The sequence below is a fragment of the Dromaius novaehollandiae genome, chromosome 3 (assembly GCF_036370855.1).
Source record: "Dromaius novaehollandiae isolate bDroNov1 chromosome 3, bDroNov1.hap1, whole genome shotgun sequence".
NCBI lineage: Eukaryota > Metazoa > Chordata > Aves > Casuariiformes > Dromaiidae > Dromaius > Dromaius novaehollandiae.
Window position 1 is genome coordinate 77,146,402 of NC_088100.1, and position 21,170 is coordinate 77,167,571.

Genomic DNA, 21,170 nt, shown 5'->3' on the forward strand with positions numbered 1-21,170 from the left:
CAACTATTTTTGGAGCAATGCGGTGTGTTTGTGTTCCACTGAGAGAGCGAAACTTGCACTCTCTGCTACAGCATGGTGTTGAAAAGTAAATTTCTCTTGGTGTGAATGGAATGTAATTTTTGACATTGCCCCGAAGAGAGTGACTTTCTGCAGTGATGAGCTGAACTATGGACTGGGGCAAGTGGAACCTTTTTTTTTCCTCCATTTTTTTTTAAGCTTCGTTGGCTTGGTCATTACCTTTGTACAATGGCAGGTTAGGTCCTGGCAGGTGCAGTACACAGCTATACAGGGATGTGTGCAAAGCTGTGGTGGAAGTCAAGAGTGATCAAAGAGTGATCATAATGACTCTTTGTTTAGATATATCATAGAAGGACAATGTTATGGGTGGAGTTATATGGACCAGGGACAGGATATGAATTTGAACTGGGAGGCAGAAGGCTAAGTAAAATAAATGAAGTTAGCAGAATCCAGTCCTTCACATTACTAATGAAGCATGACTCAATAATGCTGATCATCATTGCCAAAGACAAATTTAAGCACAGCTTCCCTTCCTACCCTACAGTGTTTATCATGATGGTCCTCTCCAAAATGGGCTCACTTCTGCAGAGCCAGCATACATGACTTAGTGGTTAGCCAAAGGTCATGCAGAGGAGGGAAGATTAGTATCAGTCCAAATTAATCCCTGCCCCTTGTACAGGAAGGAAATGCATGGTGGTTTGTGAATGAACTGTGTTTGAAAGGTGAAGGGCTAAATCTGGAGGATAGAAACAGTACAACTACCTAACACAGATGCAGGTATGACAGTAAAGCTACCTTCACATTGCGTTACCTGTTACAGAAAGTTTTGCTAAATAAGATTTTAAAAAATATATGATAGAATGTTCAGTATGTCAACAAATGTGGCAAGGAGAGAAGAAGCAAAATCATGATGAAATCTGGCAGCATGATAGGGTGTTTTGGAAGACAAATCCTCTAGAAGAAGGGAAGTTACACAGAAAAGCTTTATTTTAATTGGAGAAATGAAGATTCGTGGGCTCACCAGAGAGGCTGCAAGTGATAAAATCTGAATGTAAGCCAGAGAAAGTATTTGCAGCTCTAAGCAGCAAGGCAAGGAAAAAACCCAACATAATAAAAGAGCAAAGATTATTTGAGTCAATCTTGTGTCTTTTTCAGATGATAGAAATCCAAGCTTAGTGAGGCTAAGAGGAAGGAAAATTAACTACAGCACGTAAGATGTCAGTTGCCTTACCCTTAAATTTTGCAAGACTTTGAAGAGCTAATAGCTGAAGAGGTAACAGTAAATAATAGGAAACTGTGTATGAAAGAAGCTTTCATGAGGAACAGTGGATCTGTTGAGTGGCCAGGGTGGAAAAGGAGAATCCTTGAAGAAAAGGTCTTCTCAAGCAGTTCAATGATTTCAGGATGTTGGTCTTCACTGTAGACTAAGACAGAGAGAGGTGTAATCCCAAGCTAATATTCTCAAACAGTAAAAACTGACGAACTGTTGGGCTTGAGCTAACAAGATAATAGATAGATCCTCCAGGGCAAAACCCAGCTGGCATCTGAATGCAGTTAGCCTACCTACAGGAAAGCTTATTGCCCTTTCACAAGAGTTTCTCATGAAGTTTCTTGTTATTTTCTGAATCTCAAGCAGAGATTTCTTGTCTGATCCTGTGTGATAGTTCTTAAATGTTATGGACAGAGGTGTAAGTAAAACATGCTTAGCAGGTCTTTATATGAAGTCTTCAAAATTTCACACCAGCTGTAGAACTCTGGGAGAAGGCAGGAAATAGGCCTCTTTCCCAGTTCAGATCTGTTGCCTTGTCATCAGCAGGCAGCATCTCCAGGCCTGGAGTTGTGGAAAATCACAGAATGACATTTCAGCTGGAAGAAAAAAAATGAAAGTCTAAAGTAGTCATTTTCCTTTTTGTGTAGAAGAAAAGGCTTTCAAACGCACATGGAACTAACCTACCTTGGCATTCACTGAAGCTGGTGGTAAACACCTCTTGACTTCTGTGGGGCATATCTAGATAGAGCATAGCTGCTTCTGAAAGCATCTGAGGCTCTGTTTGTACTAGAAGGGGTTTGATGCCCTGGGCTTGCTGCTCCAGCTGGTAGACTGCGTACTGATGATGTAGTTCATACTATCTAAAGAGTTCCTGACCTACTGAGTACATGGAAGTGTGTAATTTTATTCATACTGCTTAATGTAATTCTTTTTATTTATCACTTTATCAGTACAAAAATGTTACTAGACTAGTAAGCTTTTTGCTTAATATTATTGAATGGGCAGAAGTGGAGAGCTAATCTTTTTTCTCTTTTCTCTTTTTTTTTTCTCTTCTCTTCTCTTCTCTTCTAAAACTGTGTCAGATTAAGCAAACTTATAAAAGTTTGATTTTTGCTTATGTTTGCTGGGAAATTTGTTTCCTATTTTCATGTTTGTGAGAATAATGGTGCACTTAATGACTTCTTCCTACACTTTATTCTATCTTGTTCCAATCTCTTTGTATTTCATAATATTATACTCATCAATTTTATATCTATGTCTGCTTTCAAGAGGTGTTTGCTCAGATCAAAACTGCACAACTATGTGTGGTCAGAGCAGGTCCACTCCATAAGTGTCTAGTTCTGCTGGTTGCCTTCAACACCTTTTGTATTGAATAGTGGATCTGCAAATACAGAAAGACCTTCCTTACACTCCAAGCCCCAAGTATGGATATGCTGAAAGTTCCCAGACGTGTACAGCACCCTGCCTAGGGCTGAGGGGAGCAGGGCTCTGGGAGGAACTGATGGGCAGGAGAGGACAGTAGCTCCCCAGGGTCTCTCTTGGCTGTGACCCCATGTGGGCATGCAATTGAATTGCAAGAAGATTCAGCAATGACAGTGTCAGGACTCACTGCTGCCTCACTTTCTTTCTCCTGTGGGCAGCTACTCACTCATATAGCTCCTGTATACCCAGGGGAGCAGGGAATCCTATCTGTGATTTGGTGTAGCCATAGTGCACCACGCTACCACGTGTGAGGTACAACCTAGGTAAATGCATGGTACTGATGGTAGCTGTGCACCGCCCTCTCACCAGGCCAGTGCTCTCTTGGCTGCTAGGCAAGCTCATTTGCCTGGCTGGCCTGACAGAAAACTAATTGTGAAGAAAGCAAGAAGTAGTGTCCTGCTGAACCAGCTCATTCTGTGGCTGCACAGTTGCTAGGTCTGATATAAAGGAGGGAGATGAGATGGGCAGCCATGACCTGGAGGGGAGCAGAGGCTCCGCTTGGGGTTATCTAGGCACTGGTTTGGCCTTGCTGCAATGTCAAGCCATACTTGGAGACCAGCTGTGTTAATCTGCACCTACCAGCTTGAGTCAAGGGTTCTCAGTGCAGTCATAAGTAGTGGAACGAAAGCTGATTGCAAATTGCATCCATCTTGCATCAAGTTGTAAGGGGGGTTGTTTCTTGTTGGAGCAAGCAAGAATGTTTTCAAGTATTTCTATGGGAGAGAGATATGCATTAACAAAGTCAAGTTTTTTTGATTTGCACCTTTTTTTCTCCAGATGCAACAGAGAGTCAGTCTTGGACATCTCTCCATTGCAAATGTTGTCACATGCCTAAAGCCACTGGGAAATGTTTCATTTTTGACAAAAAAGTGGATGAAGGCAATCTGTCCTCCTCCTCCCCCCACCCAAGAACAAACTTCAAGCAAAATTTGGTCAGAAATATTCTGGCTGATTCCTAGATCCAACCAGAAAGTGGCAGAGGAAAGACAAACCCGAAGTGCCTTTACATCAGCTAGTACAAAAACTGTTTCCAGCTCTGGATTTCAAGACTGTGGCCAGATCTGGCAGGTGATATCTGGAGGAAATGTGGGGGAATATAGGGGAGTTGAGTTTGGCCTGTTTCTAAAATCCATGTGCAAGAGTCTTCATGTACATGCTTCATAAGCCCACAGTAAATACCATAATTTTCCCATTTCACAAAGTTAAATGCCCACATGCCCACCTGCACACAGAAAAATTGATCCAGGTGCAATTGGGATTCAGACAGCCTGTGGAGTTTAGAAAGGTCATTTTCAGACTGGGGAGAGATTGAGGGTGTTGCTGTTAATCGAAGAAAGGATATTTAACATCTTTCTGACAATAAACAATGCAAATAACATTAATTCTACTGTCATCCCTGTAGTCAGGTAGTGCTGTTAAGATACCTCTTCCGCTTAATGTAAATATTGTCTACTGTGCTGTTTTCTGTTTTCCCGGGTGGCCTATGCAGTGATTAGCAGTGCAAAATTTCCATTGGCGCTAGGGATCACAATACTGCTATAAGTCTTGCCTTTTTCCATTTGTGCTTGTTTATGAAGCCAGATGAAATGACTGCATGCACAGCCCCCTTTCTTATTCTCCCTCCCACAGGCTCTGCCTGTGTTTTGGAGCAAGCTCAGATTGCCAGGAATCTCCAGATATGTCTCCTTCCCTGCTGTCCTGTAAAATCAACAAACATCCCCACTTCCCCATCCCTGTTTCCCTTTTCTGAATGCTTAAAGACCTGGGAACTTAACACTTCTGGTGGAATTTCAAAACCCAGCCCAAACGCAAGTGCCAGATTCTAGCTAAACAGCTGCTGTGTACTGTCAGATCTACACACTACAATGATTTGTATAGCCCATTGCTGAACCAGCTACAGTCATTTGTTTAAAAAATAGAGAGACAGATAAATTCAACTCTTCCCCTTCTCCTAGCAAGCTGATATCATGTGCCTCTCTTAAAAATGGCTTGCTCCAGAATGCATTAGAGCTAAATTATCATTTATGTTTGTCACAGGGATTGCTAATGTGTAATGAGATTTTAGAGTTAATGTTTTGTACAAAGCACTTAGCAGAGCTAGGATGAAATTGGTTCAGGATTCTGATGTGGTGTTTTAATTAAAGATATTTTCCAATCAGGGCCGAGCAAATGACTTGTCAGAAGATTTTGTACCCATCAGCCAATATACCAGTGCAATCCTGGTCTCGCTTTCTGCTTTTGGATTCTCTTGAGGAAATTAGAGGAGAAAACCTCTTTGAAATTCTTGCAGAAAAGCCTTTCTTAGTTGGACAACCCTTATAGGAGAAGAAACCTGTATTTGATGCTCAGAAACTATCACCTGGATATCAGTGGTCTGATTCACTGCAAGGTGATACTAGCTTTGTGCTGCTGTGATATTGTTGAACCTGCAGCTACAGACTGGTGCCACACACAGACAAAAACTGAAAGCAATGCCAAGCCAGGTCCTGTGAGTTGAGTCCTGAGCTCTCCTCTACTGTACCAGAGTCCCAAGCACTGACTCTGAGCGCTAAACTCCTCTTCTCTGCTGCTCTGCCATCAGTCACAGAAACCAGGGGGGAGATAGGAAAATGGGTGATGGGAAAATGGGTGATGTAGCTCCAGAAAACAGATGATGGATTTCCAAAAACTGTACCTCGTAAAAGCATCATGATGATGACCAAGTTGTCTCTGGCTTAAACAGATTTCGGATGTATGACCCAACACAAAATCCAAATTCACATTAAAAGGCACAGCTTTTATTAATAGGTAGAAAATAAGGGTTGTTATTACCAAGCCAACTGTTTTCTTAGATTTTTCTGATCCATGCATGGAACTTCAAACAATATTTGGTCTTAAGCTGGGATTTATGCTTAAACAAAGTCACAGAGCTATAACCATGCAGGGAGTCTGGCATTCAAGGCTGGTTATAGGTACAGGCAATGTAAGTCTATGGCAAAAAGATGGTCACGGTCCCACTGTTTACTTTGCCCATATTACAGCCCTGAAAAGCCAAGCCAGGAGTCACTGTCAGTGGAGGGCAAGGGACACACATGGTGGTGGCTCCTGTTGGGAAGAGGCAAGAGTGACAACTTGCCCTTCTTGGTGCTCCTCACACTTAACTGGCTTCACCCTTCCCCTCCTACCTCTTCAGTGTCCAGTGCTGTGATTGAGGTCCCCAGATGTCCAGCACCTGCACCCTGGCTGCCTACCCAGGTGCACCCACCTCCCCAGTCAAGAAACAGCACCTGCCCACACCCCCAGGCAGCCCCACTGGAGGCTGAGGTACTCTGCATCAGCTCCAAGGCGGCAAAGTAGCACTGCTAGAAACCTGGCTGGCATGGGTGTGTTGCTGTGACGTGGTAACATCATTAACTTAGATAATAAGACTGAGGCATAGCAAACCACCCCAGCTTTGTATAGCACAATGTTTATTTTCGCATGCGTTTCTGAGATAAACCCTTTTAGGGCTGAATAGTTGTGAACCTTTCTGTAGTGTGGGCTGCATCCCACTTGGTATGAAATAGAAACAAATCCTTCTTTATATACTCATTATTTCCATTACATGTTTGTTTTTAAGAAGAGCAAAGAGAAAGCTTTCATTTTGTAGGCAGTCTTGGTATTACGATACCAAGAGTATGTGTGTGTCTGAGTTTTTTCTTGTATTTTTCTTTTGCAGGTTTGCCCATCTACATGTTCCATGACTGTTTAGAAACAGATAAGCAGTAAGCAGGGATTTTAATCCCCAAGAGTAAATTGTAACAAAATCTGTTCATTTGGTGAACTCTCTAGCTCGATATAGAAATTCACCTGAGCTGTGCAAAAGGATGTTACAGACTAGATAGAGAGGTGAAGGTGAATTGCACAGAAATAAATCTCTCGTATTTACAGCTCTACTGTCTGCTGGATGCATGAATATTCTGGATTTTGTAACATTTTCTTTGCTTTTATCCATAAACTTTGTCTGACATCACAGGATCTTACGAAATTACAAGGACAGAAGGAGGCCAAGCTGCCTATTTCAGGTCAGCCCCTCAATGAAATAGCATCCTACCCTATAAAACATAATACACACTGCAACTTCATTGTACATCTCTTGTCCAGCTGCATGGGTGCTTTATCTGTGAGAACATTGACACACGACTTAATGAGTATTGTTGACCTTTTCAAAGACAGTGAGGTACAAACATACACTTTTGCTGCCAACCTCAAACAGTTCAAAACTGTGAGTCAGATCTCCCCATCTCCTGAATTATAAGACTAGCTGAAAAATGCTCATGAAACAGCCAAACAAATGTGATGTTCTTCTCTGCCTTGGCTTTCATTGGTTTTGTTTTTTGAATCTTCAGAGATCATTCAGGGTAAATTTTTAAGTTTTTCAACCTCTGTAACCACAAGTGATAGAAAATTATGCTGATGTTCCCATCCATTCAGTTACAGGACTCCAGAAACTGGGGAATTATTGTGACTTCTAAGACAAGACTCTGTTAGCCCTTCTTTCTTCTGACACAGGTCTCTGCTAACATAGGCCGGTTTCCCTGGCTAGAAGTTAGGCTTCTATACATTAAATTCTGTGTGAAGGACAGCTGGGCAGGGAGTGCTGTGAGATAGTGGAGAACTGTGTTCTTGTCCATCGGGATGGTGCGAAAGCTTGTAACTTCCCTGCATGCTGCTATCAGGATCTTGAATGAGTTGATATGTTTCAGACTGTTGGGACATGGACTAGAAAAGGAGATCAGATATGGGTCGGTGGAGGGCTAGGACAGTGAGCCATGGAGGGATCCCCCATCCTTAGTGTGATTAGTACCCAGGAGGAAAGAGCGTACATACATGGTGGGAACTGGAAACACCCCTTCCGAGGGAGTATTTGCGGGATCTGCTTGGTAGGGCACCCAGGGAGAAGTAGTGATGAACACGCCAAGCATCCGCACCTCCCGCAGTCTGAAGGCCACATTTCGCACATGGCAGTGGCATAGTCAAGTGTCTGCAATGCTAAGCAATGGAGGCAGTGGCCTGGGCACAGCTCGCCAAAGAGCAGATCTGTGTTGCTAGCGCTGTCTTCACCGTGGCTGTGGGAACAAACATTACCAAAATATTTTCAAGCCTCCTGCAGTGGCCCCAGCACTCGGGTGAATGGAGATGTACACTTCTCCACTGGGCTTGGTGTTCGTCAGAGGAATGATTTCATGCCAACAAAATTCTTCTTGCTCTTATACTCACACTTTCATCCAGCCTCTGTTACCGAAGGGTCAGTTCTCCTTCTCTGCTACCTGCTCCTTGGAGACCCATCTCTGCCAACGCACACTGGAAACTGCTGTTAGCGCTAAGGAAAGCAAGCTGGAGGCAGCAGAAGGAAGAAAACTCTTAAAGTAGCCAGTCCATGGTAAGTTGCATACTGTGCTCAGGAGCCAGGCAGCAGTGCTCTGAGAACAACCTGCCCAACCACACCAAGCCTTGTCGTAATGATTTTTTGTGGTGTCAGAGGAGTAAAGTTGAGAGGGATATAACAGGGAGAGGATGTTGTGTGCAGTGACTATGTTTATCTGCCAGAGGAAAGGCTGAAGGTGAGGCTGGACTTTATGCACATGTGTGTGAACTTTGTGGGCTGCGATGCTGGAGGGGGAAGTTTTGGAGCATCTCCATTTCTGTGTGGGTCCTGAGGTGGCCTCAGGACCTCCTCCCACCCAGTCCTTCGCAGTGTTTTGGATCTGCAGAGAGAAGAGCATTGCTCTTTTCCTCTTCTCCTCTGCTTTTATATGCTTTGGGCCTGTAGAAATACAGGAGCCATGAGTGGGTGAGTTGGAGCACTCTGAGGGGGCAGTGCCATGTGTGATTCTGCTAGGACACCAGCTAATAATGAATGACCTTAGAAAAAAATGTGGAGACGGCTGCCTGGAATGCTGCCTGGAATGCTGCCTAGTAATACAGTGATTACTTACTAGTTTGTGCTTTAAAGTTAAAGTCACAACCTCCAAAACAAAGTGCTTTGCGCAAGAAAAGCTTTAGGAGTGCTTGTCTGGGCCAACACGCTCTAGAAGAGCTACTTGGAGTGAAGGTTTTAGGCCGTTTATTTAGAACTGAAATACAGACAGAATTTTCAGTGGGAACCTGCTAGGTGCTCAGCAAAGCTTAAAATTAGGTTGTTCTTTCAGCTGCTGGGTAGCAAGTACCATTCATGTTGCTGGGTCTCTTCAGGACCCATTTGTGCAAGCAGGTTAAACCTCATGCCCTCTTCTGCACCCCTGCATCTCATGGCTCTCTGTTCCCAAGGGCTCACATCTGCATTTTGACCTCTGTTTCAAGGTCTTGATTTGCTGCTCGCTCCCATAAGATCTCACACCTCTATGCTGGCTCTTTTGTTCTAGAAAACTTTGGTAGCCTTCAGTTTGAGGTGTGTATCCTTTTGCTCTCAGAGCCAGGGCTTTTGGACTCTCCAGCTGTCTGGCCTTGAATCCTTCTACATGTCAGGGCTCTGGAAATTTTGTGGAGGCTGCAGCAATCAACTCCTCAGTGCCTCACTGCTTTATCACATTTGGCTGTGCCCTTTGGCAGCCTTCACTTTGTGCTTTGACAGCAGAGTTTTGATACTAAATATGTTGTTTCCTGGGAGCATCAGTTTGATTCTTCTTTCACTGATATAAAACCTCTTATTCAATAACAATGTGCATTTTCCAAGTCTCCGTAGCAGGAGTCATCATGTTCCAGCCACAGATGCATGGGCAGAAGATGCCAGTGGGATGCCCTGGTTGTAGCAGCTGTTTATACCAGTGTGTCTGTTCACAAATGTACAAGTGGAAAATTTTGGGGTTTTTTTCCCCCATTGATCACTGTCCAAAGCATCTGAGGCTTCAACAGATCCAGGAGGGAGCAAGGTTGCCATTCCCACGGCTTTGGTACTTTCTCTCTACTTCTTAAAAAGTAGCAGTGTTGCACTTCAGATTCAGAATTGTAGCTTTGTTGACCCCCTTATGATAGGCCTGTTCTGGCACAGGGGCTGGTTGCACAGACTTGCAGCTGAGCAGTTTGGCCCTGGTGTAGGAACACACAGGTTTCTCCAAGCCTAGGGGTCCATTCATCCTTTAATGGTGCTTTTTTTTTTTTTTTTTTCCTTTCTCTGTTGCTAGTGCAGGCGTCTTGAGCATTTTGTGCCGTTCCTCTGTTTTAGGCAGATAAAGACATATGTAACTGTCAATATCTAACAGCCCAGTCCCTCTACCATTTTTCTTTTGTTGCTTTACACAGACTTTTACAAGTGGCTCCCTCTCAAATTTCCGGTGAGATGAATAATGTCAGGAGAGCCTGTAAATCTGTTTCCCTCTGAAGGGAAAGGAAGACTCAATAGGCGTGGGAACGCTGCTTGAGAGGCTGAGGAGAACATGATTGCAATTAGGCTGAAACAATTATGGTATCATCCCCCGATTCCTTCTCTCCTCCCCCGGAAAGGCACTCTGTTCACTGCATGGCTTTTCCCGAGCTTGACTTCCTTTGACACTCCAGTCTTTCCCAAAGTGTTAAGTCTATAACGGTGGGATGCCCTTAGTTTGAGGGGCCCTGTCAGTTCCCTGGCACCTCATCAGCTCTGAGTCTCATTGCTTTATTTAGTCTTCTTCCCCTTTTCCACCTTAATCTGTGCTAAAACAAGGGTGCTGATGGCTGGGAGCAATGCTGAAGCGATGTAAGGTGCTGACCACTCTGGTGGCACCTCCAGTGGTGATGGGCCATGGGGATGGATATCGCCTCCAGCCAAGGCACGTGGCCCTCCAGGGCTGGGTGCACCTACGCTGGAGCAGCAGCACTTCACAGCTTGGGAAAAGCTGGCATCTCCTGAAGGGATTTGGGTACACTGCCTGTGACCGCCCCTACGCAGTGCCTTTGCTGGGGTTGCAGTGGAGTCTGTGGGAGGGCGGAGGTAGAAGGTCACAGTGTCACCAGCTGCCTCTCTTGGTTCAGTCTACTGCTGCGGATGACTTATCCTTTTATTTGTGGATACCTACCACTGTAAATTGCCCCCGAAACAAGGCCTTGCTTTGAATATTGCACTGAAAGGTCACTGCGACGGGAATGTCACAACTCTCTGCATAAATACGTACACCAGCAGAGAACATAGCTGCTTTTTTCCAGGGCCCTCCGTTTGCACCTGTGCTTAATTAAGTCTGCAGGCAGAGCTGCAGAACAGAAGGAAGTATCTGAACAGCTAGAGTATGCGCTCCAAAAGCTGCTTAAATTGCTATTTTGATCTCTATCGCTCCTCAGAAACATTCTCTTTGTTTAATGGGAGTTAAGCTTTTGTTAAGTAAATCTAGCGGGTGCCTTGCGATTCCTTGCTACATGTTCATAACTAACTCTTTTTTTGCCTTCCTGTGATGTGCTCTGCGCTGAGAACTTAATATGCAGAACGCCACAATGGGCTGTAACGAAATCTCCTGGTCCCACTCTCCTCCTCCTGCCCACTGTGCTTGCACTGGCATGGGCTGTTGTTATGGGAGAGATGTTTTTTCTTTTGTGTGAAGCTCCTTCTTTTCAAACCCATAAACCCACAACTGCTTACATTGTGGAGCCTCGGATTGGCTGTGCGGCTAGGAGTGTTTTATTATGAGAAATGGTCTGTCGGCTGCAGACTCGCAGCAACATAAACGTGTTGTCTGCAGAAACAACAGAGAAGCAATGGTAGGCAGGGAGAGACTGGTTGTGAGTGGGAGGGTGAAGATATGGGGAGTGGAGGTCAGAGGAAGCGTGGGTTTGGAAACAAGATCAGAATGTAATGCTCTTCCTCACTGATTTTTTTTTTTTTAAGTAAAAAGGCAGATAAAACTGGCAGGTTTTAACATGGGCAGGTGTCCAGAAACTACTTCCAATGCTAGTAACTTATCTGTATCAGCTCTGCCACCCACTTCTCATCATCACTGCTCATTGGGGCATTAGGACAGTGCTGCAGCAGTTGCTTGTTTTTCAGCCATCAGATCAGGAATAGAAGCTGCTATTTTTTGAGACTTAGAATAAACTGGAGAAAAATCAGTGGGTTCCTGTCTGGCCGCTGACCAAATCAAAGCCTCACTTCGGTGTGGGAAGCTTCAGAGTGGGTTTTAAGCACAGAATATTTGTCACTGACTTTGCAGGCTTCATTGCTCTTACCCCGATCTTCCTCACTTGCTCATGCTGTGCATGCAGAGGCAGGGAGAGATGATAATGGACTTGCAGTTGTACTTGCTGTTCCCATAACAAACGGCAGGATCCTCACATAAATTGTTTGAACATGTAACACTGGTCTTATTTCTTAACGATAAGGGCTTAAGAACTGCCCTTTTCCAAAATGAAAGAAATGAACCAAATGTTATCTCTTTGTTTTAAAAAATGAGCCCTGCAACTACAACAACAAAAAGCCATTATGATGATCCTTAAAGGTCTAGGAGGTTTTTATGGGAGAGATTTTCCACTCACCAAGTCTGGCTTCATTCCCATTTTCTTATCAGCCCATGTGGCTCAAGTTTTCTAGGGCAGCTTGTGCTCCTACATGAAGCAGGACTGGGAGTGACCAAGGAGGCCCTGGAGGACATGTCAGAGGTCAGACCTGGAGGGAGAAGTAACTGCTCTGGATATGCTGGCTAAAGCCAAGTGCTCTAGATCTTGCACTGGTCCCAAGTGCAACAGTTATCAATTATATATCTGTACTCATTGTTTACACAGGTTTCTTGTTTATCATGAAATATTTACTTCCAGGCTCTGCATCTGCTGTTAAGACCAACAGTAGTGTCTATTGTTCATGCCAAGGAAATAAAATTTTAACGTAACCTTTTGGTGCTATGGCACAGACCTGTTAGGTGGCTGGTGCTGGACTCACTGCAAGCCATGGTGAGCAGCCTGCTGGCTCTCACCTGGACCAGTGAAGGCAGTATGGGTACATTTAAACTCGAAAATTTCCAAGTCAAATGAAACCTATCCCTCCTTTATCCAATGTTTAATAGATTTGTTTCTGGGGGCAGTGGGGAGAAATTTAAAAGATCAGTTTGAGCAGCATACACAGACATGCACACAGATGCAGAGAGGTTTGCACTGATGAGTCTGAGGTAAAAAACGTGATCATGTAAAGTTGCTTTTCTACCGTCATAGGGCAGAACTCAAATCCTTAGAACTAGTTTCATGATCTCAGGAACAGAAGACCTAGAAACTTAACCCATTTGATTTCTACATAGCTCTCTGGTCTTAAACATGCACAGGTAGGTTAATGCATGCACCTATTAACTCTCCCACTGTCAACTGCTGTTAGTGTATCTGCTTAACTCCCTGCTGGGCAGGAAATGAATGGGCTCCTCCAGATGCCATCTTGATGCTGTTCTTTTTTCAGTTTAGCCCCAGGGGACACATGAACTCCAGATCCGGGATGGCTCTCCCCAAGCTGCGTGTGTGGTTGTGCAATGCAGTCTGTAGGCATGCTCTCTCACATTAAATTGCCAGTTTAGCAACACCCCATGCACTTAGGTATATTAAGTAGAAATAATATCTTTCCCCAAAGGAAATAAGCATGATTGCTCCCCATGTTGTAGGTGAGGAAAATGAGCCGCTGAGAGTTTCAATGGGCTGATTCCTGCATCAAGCTGGTTGCTGAGATGTGAGTTGGCTCCTCAGGTATAACACCTGCCAGCCAGACTTGCGCTCAGCCCACTAGACCCCTGCTGAAATCTGGAGGGAGCATGCAAGGGTACTAGGAGCAGGATGGCGAGGCAAGAGAAGAAGACAGAGGGAGATTCATGAAAGAGAAGAGTGTTGCAGGCAAAAGCAAAGTCTTAATCTGTCTCCAGAGGCCTTATGACTTCTAAGTGAATGGCTGTTAGTAAGTGCAATGTCCTTTAATGCATTCTTTATTAGGTTCTTGGTGTGGTTGTACTTTAGTGGTGTGTATCCCAGTGATAGCACAGGACCGTAGAGAGAAGTTCAGTATTAGTATGCTTTGTATAATAGAAAGCAGGAGGATTTACTTTGCCATTTGGGTGGCTAAAAGTGGGAACATTATGTAGTGGCCAGTCAAGAATTAACATTAATCTAATATTTACTCTCTTCTTTGGATGTATCATAAAAATCTGTCTATGCAAGGAGAAGTAGGGGGAGGGAGGGAGAAAGAGATAAGGCTATAGCCAGTGTAGATAGGAGGCATGGCTGAGTGATGAAGAGTGAAAGATGCTGAACATGCTCAGGCCACACACGAAGGGCTGCCCTTGCTGTCTCTCTTTAACCGTGGACAAAGGCAGACCTTAGAAAGTGCTCAGCTGGAAGGGAGCATGACCTTTCTCTCTCACGTACACGTGCTACTATCGTTAAACTATAGGGTTGGTGACCTCTTCCAGAAGAAATCTCTTGTTGGCAAGGCAGAGAAGTGGATACCCGAGTTGCATGGGGTGCCATGTTCCTACTGCTGAGCCAAATCGTCATACAGGAGGCAGGGGCAGGTGTGCAAAGTCTTGCAGACACCTGAAATGAACTGCTGGAGCACATGTGCCACCTGTTTTCAAGAAACTAACATGTCCCTGAGGTACCTCCCACAGGTGGAAATGGGCTCTCGTGGGCTGAAAGTCGTTCTAAAATGTGAGTGGCTTCTACTGTGCTGTGGTGTGGCTGCTTTGTATGATTAATTTCTGAGTTCTTATTGGCAAATATCCTAAATGAAAATGAATAGGCCGCTGGCTGAAACAAGCTCAGGATTGCTTGGTACAGCTAAGCTAAGGGTTTTTTGGTGGTGGGTAGTGGGGAGTCAGGGAGAGAGATGTTATGTCCTGAACACAGGCCTGACTCATGCTGTCTTTACTGAGGCAGTGGGCGGAAAGGAGGGATACGCTGGCCATGAGCACTGTTGTGGATGCCCTTGGGGTCTCAGAAGTAGGGCCCCCTTCAGCATAGCCAGAGCTGCTGTGGCCCCAGCCCCTCTGCAGTCCAGGAGTCTGTCTGGGGGGCAAGGAGTTGCTGGGGCCTGTGGATGTCCACCGGTGCGGGAAGGAGCAGAAGAGGTGGCTTCTCTGTGCATTCAGGTTGGATCGAAATTCTTCCCAAGCAGCCACAGTGAGGTGGAGGATCTGGCTGCACTTGCCTAGTGCTGGGGCGGTGTATGCCTGCTGCTCCTTTTTAGCTTGCATACAAAGGCATGTCTGTGCCTCCAGGCTGGCCAGTTTTCACGTGAGGACTAGGGAGAAGAGGAAGTGCCTCAGGTCTGCCTGAGTCGGTCTTTCTCACTTGCGCTGATTCTCAGCACCCTGGTTGGGACATCTGGCAGGGAGCCTGCTGCCATTTAGGGGAGAGGTAGTCATCCTTGCACTTCCTGCACTGCCCTGGCATTTGCAGAACTGCCTCCCGTCCAGTCTGAGGAAGATGAAGGCTGCCCAAATATGCCTGGGCTGAGTTATGACATCCACGCCTCGGGGCTGTGTTCCCAGGAGAGTTGCTCTGTGCTGTCCTATTTAGGCACTTTCCATCACGGTCACTGCTGTGGATTGCGTGTGTCTTCCAGCAAAGCATTAAGCAACATGACAAACTACTGTCATATGCCTTTGTTCTTTCCTTTTCTCCCCAAAAGGAGAAGTCTGTACAGAAAAGTATCTGGGGTTCTTGTCCCACAGAAACACACATCCAGACAGGTGTACATGTACCCTTGTTGACACACACTTAAAAAAGGCAATATCAGAACTGTCCCCGTTGTAACACGTGCTCAAACGAAGCTCCATCCCCATCCCATTTTTGTGAAGATTTTTATGCTCCTCATGTGTTCTGCAGCCTGAGAGCACAGACACGGGTGCCAAGAGGACACTCGGCATGGGCCAGCTTTTATTTTGTTTGCATGGTGGGTTTTGCTGAATTCTGAGGGTGAGAATGCTCTCCACTCGTTCGTGTCAACCAGCGCAGCTGCACCTTTCTGTCCCAGCCCCAGCTGCCACAGCTTAGCTTTGCCTCCAGATGCATTCCTGTGCTGGGTGCAGTGCCTCTGCTCGCTCTGATGGAGATTTGCTGTAGCTACCTCTGTCTGAATTGCATCTGCCTCCCTGTGCATTTTTAATCCTCTTCATTTTCCATAACCTAAAATAAACCAGTAACAAATCTGGGATGCACTTCTCCAGCCAAGGCGACACATCCTTACTGGGCCTGTGGCATTTTACACTTACTGTGGATTCTGCAATTCTGCAGCAGTTCCTTTGGTTTGGGTTTTTTTTTTCTTTTTTTGGTTATACAGAAGACTTGTAAGAAATGTAGTCTTGTGTCAGTAACATTCAAAGGGGAAAAGAAAAAAAAAAAGATAACCTGCCAGAAAAGAGCTTTAAAAGTCTGACATACTATCATTCAGAGGAGGATTTTTCAGTAGAATTATGCTGGAATTTTTCCAATAAATATATTTTGCAGACTTTTAAGGGAGAGCTTTTAGATTAATGGAAATATTACTTATATTAAAATTCATCCCATTAAGCCATCAATTCCATTGTCATTGCAACATCATGTGCTTAATGTTAATGACATGCACAAATAAAAAGGAAAAAACACAAGGAAGCTATTTATTTTATTGTGCCAAAAGCTGAATCTGGCCTGCTCTGGAAAGTCAAATACAAGCCAGAGTGGGCACAAAGCAGGATCAACAGACACTTTGTTAAAATGCACTTGGGGAAGGTATATGGCATACCACGGAAATCTAAAAAACATATTTGGGCTTGTATTTCCAATGAACTGATTTTTTGACTCTGGGTAGCATCAGGAGGAGGCCGCCTGAGAAGAAACTTCAACTCTGCCACTTTGTTTTCAGGGCCTCATGATGAGGCGAGTGGATCCCTGACCCCAGCTCTGACACATCCCAGCTTGCTGTCACACCCAGGAAATGTGATGTGGATGAGAGCTGCCAAATTCAAACCATGTCTCAAATTCTCTGCTCGCATTTCCACGATGAGCTCTCACAAGACCAGATCTCATGGCACTTGTGTCAGGACCTTCTGCCTCCAGTCAGGCTGTAAAAAGCTGAAGGGCAGCCCTCCACATGTTTTGGAGCTGCCACTTCCCGTCCTGGAGAGGGGACCCAGGCAGAAGTGTGGGTGAGGGAGCAAGGGTGAAAAACTAACTGGCTTCTTTCCTTTTGTATGATACATGCTGGGTTGGCAGGGGGGAAGATGGGCGCCGAAGGTGCCTGCTCTTTCCTGTGCTTCACTTATCATCAGGCCTCAGGACTGTTGCTTGGGGTGGACATGAGTTCAACTGATGTCCTCCTGTAGTGGTTCTCCTCTTGAGCCATCCCCTGTGGCACAGGTTGGTATCCTCCTGGAGTCAGCCTTAGCTGTGGGGGTCTGTCGCTCTTGCCCTGAGAGAGATGGGACACAGAAATGCCCCAGGGAGGAGGTGGGTCTCCAGCAGACGGGAATGACTCTGTCACCCCCAGATTAGGCAGCAAAGCAGCAGGAGTAAGAAAGGATTAATGTAGCCCATGCAAGCTGCCATATCACAAAACTGCCATGGGTGCTGCATTGTCCCCTATCAGACTTCTCACAGCAACTTTTGTGTTGCAGTATGTTGAAGTGCCTGGTGGCTCTTTCCCATTTCACTTTGGAGAGTTTGGCTATCTTAGCATACAAGACCACAATGCTCCAGGGATTTACCCTGAATTCTTGCTGGAAAGGAGGTGGGCTGACAACCAGGGGATAGAGATATTCCAGCTCCAACATTTAAAGCACCACTTATAAACAGAAAAACACCAAATTCAAGTCTGGGGATTTTGTGTGGGCATGAAAAACAGTTCAAGGCAGCATCTAAATGTGGCTAACTGCAGTGGAGCTATCTATTTGGTGACTCAGTCTAGGTTTCAATTTATAGACTGAAGCAGGTTATTCAACAAAATAAACAAGCATAGAGAGCTAAAGACGAGGAATCATTGCCCATTGATATCTTCCATATCTATGTCAACACTCACTGTTGGGGTAGCTCAGGTAACAGCAATCTAGGTGACAACTACCTCCCACCTTTCATAAGACAAGCCTGCTGTTGTTATTGTGGACACACAAGCTGTACTACAGGGAATGCTGCATCCTGGGGGAAGGAACAAGCAGGTTTTGCTGGCCCATGGGGGCAGGTTCTCCTTGCTCCATGTGAGCTTTCCTGGAGGTGAAAGGGCCTTGGGGTGGGAGGGCTCTGCGTGGCTCAGTCTTAGCTACCACCAAACCAGGAAAGAAGGTTTGACCTAAAGCTCGTTCCATCTCTGTTGACCTTTTGGTCTGTACAGCAACTTGTTGGAAAAAGCACAGGGTCAGATGTCATGGCCCTGTGGGGCTTGGGGAATGTTTTTTAGCAAATTGAGAAACAACTCCGTTCAAAGCCTGAGGTGGCTTGAAATGAACAGAGAACTCAAGTAGGTCTCTAACACACCCCCTGGCTTTCTCATGCTCTCTTCTCAGGCTTTGCTATGCAAAATGAACAGTGCTTTTCTTGCTCAGACTAAGAATACCTTCCAGGCCAAGTTCCAAGGTCAAGCTGTGCATCTGGCCTTCTCCATCTATACGAATTAACAGTGTTCAGTACAAATGTGAAACAGTGCAAAGGCAGAGCATGTTCTGAAAACAACTTCAGGAGGACTGAACATATTGTTACTGTAATTAGGCATGGTTCCCAGCCATTTCATTGCAATTGCTATTTAGGCTCAGTTACCAGGATGGCTTCTCATTATTTCTTTTGTTTCCAGGTTGCTACTTTGCCATAGAAAAATTACTTGTTTTTCACCAGTAGTATTTCCCTTGGATTCCCTTGAGTGCTTCTTGCTTGTGGTCAATGAAAGAAAAGTTCACAGTGAATTTGACTGCTATATGTTGCCACAGCTACTTTTTCACTGCTTGATTTATCAGCCTCCTGAGGTAGGGATGGGCTTTCATTCAGGGACGCTGGAGATCACGTCCAGTGGTCTTTGTTCCTCTTTTGCCTTTAGCTAAAGTCTAAAGGCCTTTCTCCACATTCTGTTCCTGCACCCGTTTTTTCCTCCTGCTCCCCACGTGTTCTCAGTCTTGATTCAAACTGACCTTGAGCCAGCAGACCTTTTCACACCTTTGCAACCCAGGGAGAATTCACTCCCAAGGAAAGAATGGGCAGTTTGTACATTCCCATGATCACCAAGGGCTTCCTGTAGAGGAAAATAGTTCAAGGTTTCCGAGGCTCCCTTCTCCCACAACAAAATTAGCCTGTGGGCAGATGTACAATCAGAACATCTCTATTTATCTTGTCTGTGAGCCCTCCACAGCCAGTATTGTCTTCTTTGGGAAAGCGGTGAATTGCTTTGCATTACCCTCTGCTTCTCTGCACTTGTATTATCTGTTTTTCAGGACCCTGTATGCTTAGGTTGGTCCAGCAGTGAATATAGTCCTTTCCTTTTTAGCACAGTCTTTTCTCCATGCTGTCCTGCTTTTTTGGCTGCAGTCATATTTTGCCACATTTGTAGCTGAAGACTGTGTTGGTATGTATAGACTGTTTCTCATTTGGGAAATGAGCATGATGATTCTTTCATGTCTCATGGGGGCTTTCTGAAGGAAAACACCATTAATTATCTTGACCTCTGATCTCTATGATTAGCATATGTGAATACTGCATGTAAACCTGATAGATATTTGTAGCAAAACACTGTATGAGACTGAGATAGCACTTCTTTAGCTGGGCTAGCTCTGTGACAAGTAATCATTAACAAATGCTTGGTGGTCACGTTGACCTGAGTGTAAGAGCAGAACTCGCGTTTTCCTGCTCCAGTAGTAGAAGCCCTCATCACCTGGGCACAGGAAAATCTCTACTGGCGGTCAGCGGTGCGAGGTCCACATCCCACAGGGGATGAGTTCAGACTCCGTCCAGCAGTACACCTATGTTGTAGTCAATTGTAATCACTGTTAATCCAGTGAGAGTAATAAGTAGGTATGGACTCCTGCATAGGTTTATTGGTTTGAGGGGATACCATTGACAGACATAAAGCAAAGGATGATGTTTATCTGAAATTAATGTTGACATTTATTGAAATGTAGAGTATATGTTCACATCTATTATTTTGAATATTTTCATGAGAGCTACCTAGGAAGCCTCCATAAGGGGTATGTTTGCTAAAGGGTAATAAGTTTTTCTCTTAAACTAATATTCTACAGGGATAGAATTAAAGGTTCATTTAACAACTATTTCTTTCCTCCTGGAAGGTGAATTATAGTTTTCACTTACACTGCTGCAGCCCATCATAATGTGTTTGTGTTTATTTGCATATGTAATTTGGTTAGCTGGCATTACTTCAAACTTAGTATTACTCATTTTTGACAAGTAAAGAACAATTTAGGTCCTGATCCTTAACATTAATCTCATAAATTAATCCCATTGGATAAAATCTTGCTCCTGCTGATGTTGACAGCAAAACTGCCACTGATGTCATTGGAGCCAGGATTTCGCCTGCTATAAACATACACCTAAGCATTTGCAGAGCCCTCATCTTACTGACCCACAGTCTGCCAGGGGCTCTCCTTGTTTTCAGCCAGCAATTCCTATCCTCCAACAGTGCTGTGAAGACCTTGGGAGACAGAGTCTGCTGAAAAATCGAAGTTCGGTTGCAAAATTACTGAGCTGCTTTTCACCTTCCAAGAGTTGAACAGGTTAAAGGAGTGAAATCTAGGCTGTCCACACTGTTTGCATGTGGTGGTTACTCAGGGTCAGTGTTTCCCCTGTGCAGTCAGGCAGGGATTGCTTTTTGTTTGTATAGGTCTATCTCACAGCAACAGAGAGAAAGACATTATAAACATGGGAAAATCTGATATGGAAGAGCTGGCAAGGGAAACTGTTCATTCTTCTAGGACTAATATATATGCATGTATATATCTAATGAATGATATATTACATCTCCCAAAAAACAGTATTAAAAACATTGAGCTATGGATGGATGGTGTTCCCTGACTGAATAAACATCCTTTGTGGTTGGCTTGGGTTTATTTTATCTCTTTATTTTTCACTCTGACTATTCAGTGGGGGGGGGGGGGGGGGGGTTTCAGGTTTCCCAGGCTCTGCACAGGATCAGTTATTTTCTCCCTGTGTTCTTTGTGGTATTCTCAGCAGAGCATCTTCATCCTGTGCATATTCACAGCTGGCCGGGTGCACTCTTATTCCTTCTGTTTCCTGAAAAACTTAGCTGTAGAGGCTGAAACCAAAAAAAGAGGGTCAGCTAACAAGACAAGTCCCCATCTGGGAACTCGAGTACTTTGTTTTTGTTGAAACTGCTTGGCGCTTCATGATGTTAATCTTTTCCACCTGATAAGTTAGTCAGCTACAGGAGGTCATGGTTAGCTTTTACTGAAAGGAGAAAATGCTTTTTTTTTGGATGCAGGATGGGCTTATTTACAAAACATACAAATCCTGACCACAGCCAGAA

General features: G+C 44.7%; 1 long non-coding RNA gene across 2 annotated transcripts in view; it reads left to right on the plus strand.

The window, feature by feature from the left end:
• The window catches only part of LOC135327890 (uncharacterized), a 49,234-nt gene that overhangs the window by 7,175 nt on the left and 20,889 nt on the right, over positions 1 to 21,170 (plus strand). Inside the window, exon 3 of one of the 2 annotated variants that reach the window (XR_010388449.1) lies at positions 3,548 to 4,148. The exons of the other annotated variant lie outside the window; for it this stretch is intronic. This is a non-coding gene — a long non-coding RNA (uncharacterized LOC135327890). Of the gene's footprint in view, positions 1 to 3,547; positions 4,149 to 21,170 lie in introns of those variants that run through there. 2 annotated transcript variants of the gene reach the window in all.